Source organism: Hyperolius riggenbachi, chromosome 4, assembly GCF_040937935.1.
Source record: "Hyperolius riggenbachi isolate aHypRig1 chromosome 4, aHypRig1.pri, whole genome shotgun sequence".
Taxonomy (NCBI): Eukaryota; Metazoa; Chordata; class Amphibia; order Anura; family Hyperoliidae; genus Hyperolius; species Hyperolius riggenbachi.
In genome coordinates this window covers 357093381-357101680 of record NC_090649.1, presented here as the reverse complement: position 1 = coordinate 357101680, position 8300 = coordinate 357093381, and the positions used below count along the sequence as shown (strand labels likewise).

General features: G+C 44.4%; 1 non-coding gene across 1 annotated transcript; it reads right to left on the bottom strand.

Moving 5' to 3' along the window:
- Window positions 1-680: 680 nt before the first annotated feature.
- On the bottom strand, window positions 681-752 carry TRNAR-UCU (transfer RNA arginine (anticodon UCU)). The gene has a single exon. It is a non-coding gene; the product is annotated as a tRNA-Arg (tRNA).
- Between the last annotated feature and the right edge of the window lie 7548 nt (window positions 753-8300).

The window sequence follows — 8300 nt, the reverse complement described above, 5'->3', positions numbered from 1 at the left end:
AGGGAAGGATTAGTTAGGCTCTTGTAGGCTTGTTAGCTTGCTCCTTGCTGATTTCTTATTGCTAAAATAGCACTCCACAGCAGCTCTTTTGAGAGCTAATCTTGTTCTTGTGATCTATTTTTTTTTCTGTGTGTCCCACTGACACTTGTGTTGCATAGACAGCCTTGCTAATTCATACTGTGTGTTAGAGATAGCCCGAATGGTTCGCCGGCGAACGGTTCCAGGCGAACTTTGGGTGGTTCGCGATCGCATGCGAACGCGAACTTTCCTGGAAGTTCGGTTTGCCCCCATAGTGCAGCGTTAGGGTCAACTTTGACCCTCTACATCACAGTCAGCAGGCCCATTGTAGCCAATCAGGCTACACTATCTCCTGGAGCCACCCCATCCCTTATATAAGGCAGGCAGCGCCGGCCATTACAGTCACTCGTGTCCCTGCAGTAATTAGGGAAAGCTGCTGGCAGACTCTCATAGGGAAAGATTAGTTAGGCTCTTGTAAGCTTGTTAGCTTGCTCCTGGCTGATTCTTATTGCTAAATAGCACCCCACAACAGCTCTTTTGAAAGCTAATCTTGTTCTTGTGGGTTTTTTTTCTCTTCCACCTCCACCCTCCTCCTCCTCCTCTCTTGTCTTCCAGAGATCTTGTCTTCAAGGGATTTATAGGATATCAAAAGCAACCTCACATACATTGGCCAGGAATCGAACCCAGGTCAGCTGCTTAGAAGGCAGCTATACTCACCACTATACCACCAACGCTACATGCTGAAACTTCTTGGAGCAGACTTACTTCCTCCCTCCAAAAGACACACATACATCCCCATAAATTAATTCAACAGCAACTGCATGCACAGTCTCTGTGGTACAATCGGTTAGCACATTCAGCTGTTAACCGAAAGGTTGGTGTTTCAAGCCCACCCAGGGACAGCCTTGCCTTTTGCATTCAACAGTTGTCCAAAGAGAACCCCAGATAGCTATCTAGAATCATCTCTTTCTCTCTCTGGCCTTGAACCACCAACCTTTCGGTTAACAGCTGATCGCGCTAACTGATTGCACCACAGAGACTGTGCACACAGTTGTTGCTAAACAATTTTATGTGGATGCATGTGTGTCTTGTGGAGGGAGGTAAAAAGTCTGCTCCAAGAAGTTTAATGCCACTTTAAACAAAACCTGTATATATCAAATTTCTATATATTTTTATGATCCTTTAATGATGACAAAGGCCAGAAAGAAGTAAGCAAAGGAGTGCCCATGTTTCAATATGGCTAAGCGGTCTCACTCACATTTTCCTACAACGAAGCATCTGCTGTACAGCAGCAGAGTGGCGCAGCGGAAGCGTGCTGAGCCCATAACCCAGAGGTCGATGGATCGAAACCATCCTCTGCTAGGCGTACTTTGGTTTTTACACCTTGCTTTACCACATGAGCCAATCAGTGGCCATAGCCCCGTAAGAGAAAGTGTCATTAGGGCCTTGCTGTAACATAGATAGTAGTGTAACTATTTCAACTAATGTACCCTTCTTAAACTTTTTTTCATCAATAAAGTTTTTATTGAACACATTGCAGATATACATATACGGCTAATATATATAACAGCATAAATTGTTAATTAGACAGTGAAATAGTCTCCAGTTTGAGTACCGTACATTGGAATTACACAACCTTATAGGTATCCAACGACATCTCCTTTCATATAAGTCTCTGACGTCATCAGTTGGCCGAGGCCGACATCACAGATAAAGGCTATACGGACTGTCTTTCGTATATTCATCGTAGCTGCTTGATTATTACAGAAGTTATAATATATATTAATATATATTAAACAAGTTCACCTGAAATATCATTGCTGCTAGTCCCAAAGGAGGTAAAATACTAATAATAATGCTCATGGACCAGTCCCATCTTATCTCTACTAACTATAACTATGGCTATAGCTATGGCTATGACTATTCCTATAACTATTCCTAAAACTATAACTATAACTATTCTCCTCTCTCTTGTGGTATGTGGTAGTCTGATGATTGAAATTAGGGTGGTCCCTTGTCATGTGGGTGTAGTCTGGCCAGTGAGGCAGGTCAAATGCCCGTGGTGTGATTTGTGGGAATAGAGTTGTTCGGATGTTACCATGTTGTCGGGATAGAGTAGTGTTCTGTATTTATACCTAGCCTACTTCTGATCAGAAGTTCCATATTTAAGTTGAGTTTAGTATTGTTTAGAAGATGGGATGAGGATATCTCTTCAGTTGATTTCCAATTTAGGAGGATTAAGTGTTGGGCACTGAATATAAGGTGACATATGAGGTATCTGTGTTTCTCAGGTAGCTCACTGACTCCTATGAAGAGTAAAACTAGTTTCGGAGTGAGTGTAAATCTATGCCATATAGTTCGCCTAACTAGAGCTTCTACGTTAGACCAAAGGCGAGTTACTATAGGGCAGTCCTATAGCATATGTTTATATGTACCAATGTCAGCCTTGCACTTCCAGCACAGGTGGGAGGAGTCAGATGAGAAAGCGGCTATTTGTCTGGGGGTCAAATGCCATCTAAATAGGATTTTCCTTGAGGTTTCCCAGTGTGTATTACATTTGGAAATGAACAGTGTGGTCCTATTAGCTAGGAGTAGTTGTTCAGTAGTTATGTTGCTACCCAGGTCTTGTGCCCAAACAGCAGAGTAGCGTTGTAGCGGGGAGGTTTGTGCTGTATTCAATGTTTTATACCAAACCGCCATGCTACTTTTAGGAAGGCCCTCACTGTTTAACATGGTGGCTATTTTGGCTTGTAGACGTGGGGTAGTTAGGCCCTTTGTTTTGACCAAGTGAAAAATTCGATGGTATGTGAATAGTTGGGAGTAGATCAAGGGAAACTGTTTGGTGAGTGTGAGGAAGGATTTGAGGTGGTTATTATCGAAGAGATTGTGTAGATGGACTATTCCTGCTTTTTCCCACATCTTAAGATCTAAATCCTGTGTAAAGTGTTCAAGAACTGAGATTGAGGTATTAATGGTGATTGATTCTCCTGGGGGGGGAGGGTGTTTTACAAAGTGTTCCCAAGCTTTGAGTGTAGCTTGTATAGTTGGGTAAGAGGAAAGTGGAGTTTTTGCTCCCATTAGAATGCTGGTTAAGAGAGGTCTGAATGCCCTGTTTAGTACATGGGATTCAAAGATCACCCAGGGTTTCAGCGACGTCGGGGCCCACCAATGTCTTATGGTGTCCAGGAGTGAGGCCCTGTGGTACAACTCTAGGTTAGGGAGACCCATCCCTCCTACTGTCTTAGCTAGGGTCATTACCTGGAATGAGGTGCAAATTTTCTTCCCTTTCCATATTAAAGTATTGACACATTTCCTTATACCAGTAAACCAGGATTTGGGGATCAGTACATGTACCGTGCGGAAGACATAAAGTATCTTGGGTAAGAGAAATTGCTTAAAGGCTGCGATCCGTCCTGACCAGGACAGCCAAAGGTTGGACATGGCTGAGCATTCTTTCCGTATAGCCTCCAGTAGAGGTACATAGTTTAGGTCATAGGTCAAATTGGTTGCTTGTCTGGCTAGTTGTATGCCCAGATAAGTTACCGCTTCATCCACCCAAGGGAACGAGAATGACTTGAAGAGAGACGTTTTTAACTGCTGAGAAATATTTAGGCCCAACACAAAGGATTTTGTTTGATTAAGTTTGTATAGCGAGGCCACGGAGAAACTCTGGAGGTCTTGTAAAAGGGCGGGTAGGGACGAGGTTGGATTTGATACAATTAAAGCAACGTCGTCTGCGAACATGCTGATTACATGTTTGAGGCCTCCCTGTTCTATGCCTGAGATAGCTGGGTTGGATCTAATTTTCTGGGCAATTGTTTCCATTAGTAAAACAAATAATATCGGGGATAGTGGGCAGCCCTGTCTTGTTCCATTAGTTATGGTGAAGGATTTGGAGATAAAGCCTGCTGCATTGACTCGGGCGGATGGAGCGGTATAAAGAGCCATTATTGCTGACTTAACAGTTCCCGCGAAACCAAATTTGTCCAACGTGGCTTTGAGAAAGCGCCAGTGAACTCTGTCAAACGCCTTCTCCGCATCTAATGTCAGTAGCAATGAAGGCGTCCGACAGAGCTCAATGTGTCTCAGTATTTTCAACATGCGCCTAGTAGCGTCGGAAGCCTGACGACCCCTAGTGAAACCCACCTGGTCCTGCGCGAGCAGTGTTGGGGTGATTTCCATGAGCCTGTTGGCTATTAGTTTCGCGTATAATTTAACGTCTGAATTCAATAGGGAAATGGGTCTATAGTTAGATGTTATCGTAGGATCCTTCCCTTGTTTGGGAATCACAGTGATTGTGGCTTCCAGGTATTCTGCAGGGATTGAGCCAGTATGAGCAAACTCATGGAAAAGATCTACCAGAAGAGGGGAGATGATATGATTCATAGCCAAGAAAAACTCTCCGCTAAACCCATCAGGCCCTGGAGCCTTATTTCGTTTCAAGGACCTAATTGCTTTGGTAATTTCCTCCAAAGCAAATGCTTAAATTAACCGGTCTAGTTGAGATGTGTTTAACGATGGTAAGTTAATGGAGTCCAAAAAGGAGGTAATAGTATCATCTGTGGGCTGGGGGGTGTTAATATCATCTTTAAGGTTATATAGTTTAGAGTAATAATCACAGAAGAGATCCGCTATCTGTTTGGGATTATAAACCATCTGTTTCGTTGTTGGGTTCAGTAGCGAATGTATTTTGGCTTTGACTTGTTTATGCTTTATGTATTTAGCTAGGTGGGCCCCGGCTTTATTGCCTTGAAAGTATGAATTAAGTTTGGCTTTATGAATATTAAACTCGTATTTAGTCTGCAACAATACCTGCAAGTCGTGTCGTGATTGCAAGAGCTGTCTTTCTATCTGGCAGGATGGGTTCTGCTTGTGTAGTCTTTCCTGGCTTCGAATCAGTTCGAGTAACTTGGTAATTTTGTAGAGTCTCTCCCTCCTCTGGATCGCGCCTTGCCTAATTAAAATGCCTCTCGTGAAGGCTTTGTATGCTGCCCATATTGTTGTAGATTTCAACATGGGGTTGCGGTTGGTGTCTATAAATTCTTGGCTCATTTTGGACAAGCTGTCTAAGAATTCCGGGTTGGAGATGAGAGATGCATTAAATCTCCACATGAAGGGCTTTGGTGTTGTTAGGTTGTCTCTTAACTCAATATGGATAGGGGCATGGTCTGTCCATAGCATATTACCAATTGATGAGTCTATTACTGATTGTAAAAGGAGCTTATCTGTAAGAAATAGATCTATTCTCGTATGAGTTTTATGAACGCTCGAGAAGTATGTATAATCGCGCTCTGAGGCGTGTAATATTCGCCACAGATCGTAAAGATCGTTCCAGTTCATTAACTTGTCGATAGTTTGTTGGGGGGATTTACGAGAGTGATCTATTGTAGCTGGGCAGGCGTTGAAGTCTCCTCCTAGTAGTAACCGGCCTGTTTGGCAGGCTTTGGTTTTGGTGCATAATTTTTGCAAGAATGCTTTTTGGCCTGCGTTTGGCACATATAGTGCGACTAAGGTAATAGGCTCATCATTGACATGGCCAGCAAAAATGACGTATCTACCGTTAGGGTCAGTGATTACTGTATCTGGGGTGACCTTTAGATCTCGATGGAAAGCCATCATAACTCCTCTCTTTTTTTTTTGTAAATGAGCTATGATAAATGAGGGGGAAGTTAATGTTGGTACAAAGATGGGTATCTTTCCCAAGAAGGTGTGTCTCCTGTATAAAGAGGATCTGGGATTTTTTCATCTTGGCCTCATTCCACAGGAGGTGGCGTCTATAAGGAGTATTCAGTCCCCGAACATTTAATGACAGGATTTTTAGTGGCATATCTTCAAGAAAAGGAAAGCTAACAGTCTCTGGCAAACAAACACCCACTTATATAGCATATTTCGCACATTTGATCGCCTATACATCAACATACAGAGTTTGAGAGGAGAAATAGTAAACGAATAAACCTTAATACAACAACATAAACTCTTAACAGAACCGGAGGGAGAATCCCTCATGATGCGGGTGCATCAGCACCTTAACGGTAGTGTGACACTGTTCTCTGTCCACTATCAGTGATAGGGGGGGTAAAGGGAGCAAAAAGCGCTCCATTTTTGCAAGACAGCAGAAGTATACACCGCGCACCCATGTGCCAGGGAGTATGGAAGTCAGCGTGAAAATTGTTTGTTCCAGTCAGGTAATACCTTGGCGGATCTAGGAGGTGGCCTGTATGGAGGGGTAACCTGTTGGACTTGTATATGCAACTGCTTGAAGAGGGTCAGACCAGCTTCGGTGTCAGCGATTACGTATTTCTTATTTTTGTACGAAAATCTCAACTTTGTAGGGAAGCCCCAGTTATACGGGATCTGAAGCTGCTGAAGGGCTTTTGTAAACGGCTGTAGATCTTTCCTGAGTTTCAGCGTGGCAGCAGAGAGATCTGCATGAATCTGAATGTTCTTATATTGCTCTGGCAGAGAAGCTTCCTTCCTTGTTGCTTGCACTATGCCTTCTTTAACATGGTAGAACATAAAGCGTGCAATGACATCCCTGGGTACGGAATCCGCCAGAAAAGGTGGTTTGGGGAGACGGTGCGCCCTGTCTATGGTTAACTCAATCTCTGACGTGCCTGGTATAAGGGCTTTAGTGAGGTTGTGTAAGAAGTGCTTTAGTTCATGCTCTTGCACTTGCTCTGGGATGCCTCTGAACTTCAGATTGTTCCGGCGGTTCCTATCCTCTAGATCAGCAGACTTTGCCTTTAACCATCTAATATCTTCTGTAGAGGCTGTAGCTGTGTCCACCATAACATTAAATTCTTTCACTACTTCGCTCACCTTCTCCTCCACTGTATTTATTCTATTGCCCAAGGCTGCTATCTCAGTATGAATTCCTGCGTTTTGTGATGATATTTCTGCCAATAAAGAGGAGCGGAATGATAGGAGAATGTCTTTTATAAAGGTTTGTGTGGCGTTAGTGTCAGTGGCAGGGAAGGCCTCTATGGAGAGGGACATGCTGTCTGGGTGTGCTGCCATGAGGTTCTGGCTGCTTACCGAGGCTCCGGAGTCCATCCTCGGTCTGGATTTGGCTGGGCTGCCTGTGGGTGAGGTGTCGCCGTTCTGCTGTTGGCCCTCGTCCTGCTCAGGCTGCTGTGTGTTTTCTTCGCCGCGCGAGGAGACTGCCTGTGTTAGGGAGGCGTCTCCTGCTAGTGCGGCGCCATCTTGGGCCTGTTCTGTCCGCCTGGACTGAAAGAAGTCCGTCAGTTTGCGGGGGGCTGGTGGGCCCTGCTTCCTCTTCTTCGAGACATCTGTCTCTAGCGGCATCTCCTCCACACTCTGCATGTCTTCCCCGGCTGGGTTGGAGTCGCTGTGAGCCACTAAGTCTGCCGTCCTGCGGGAGCCTCTCTACAGTGCGTCCGTTCCTTCCACAGCGGAAGCCACGCCCCCGTACCCTTCTTAAACTTGAAGGTTATATACAAACGTAAGCAGAGTGGTGCAGCGGAAGCATGCTGGGCCCATTCTCTGCTAGGCATGATTTCATTTTTTCACCTCGCTTTATCGCATGGGCAAAACGGTTTCCATAGCCCTGTAAGAGAAACTGTAATAAGGGCCCTGCCGTAACATAGATATTAGGGTAGCTAAGACTATTCCTGGGCCTTTCTTGTAGTTTAAGAGATGAGTGAACTGTGACACCACACTTAAAAAAAACCCCACAGCAAACAGAGAATCTTCCCCATATTGGAGCATTGGATTTGATAAAGTCTTAAGCTAATGTGTTGTAAGACACAAGTAAGCTTTAGGTTAGCAGGAATGGTTGCATGGCCATCTAGCTTTTCATCCTTCTCACCCTTGCCCTGGAATCTTCCAGACTTCAAATTGCTGTCCTTTGCTGTGTGTGTTACACCAGCATCACCCAGGGGGGCACATGATCTTTCTGAAGTCTTGAATTGAAGCCTGTAAGCAGTATCACCATGTGTCCCACTGCTTTCATCTAGCAAATGAGGCAAATAAGCAAGCTCATTTTTCTCTTGGGTATATCACAATGGTACATGCTAGGCTGGCTTCAGCATGTAGTGTTGGTGGTATAGTGGTGAGCATAGCTGCCTTCCAAGCAGTGGACCTGGGTTCGATTCCTGACCAATGTATGTGAGATTGCTTTTGACATCCTACAAATCTTTAAGCAAGCTAATTTTTCTCTTGGGTATATCACAATGGTACATGCTAGGCTGGCTTCAGCATGTAGTGTTGGTGTATAGTGGTGAGCATAGCTGCCTTCCAAGCAGTTGAGCTGGGTTTGATTC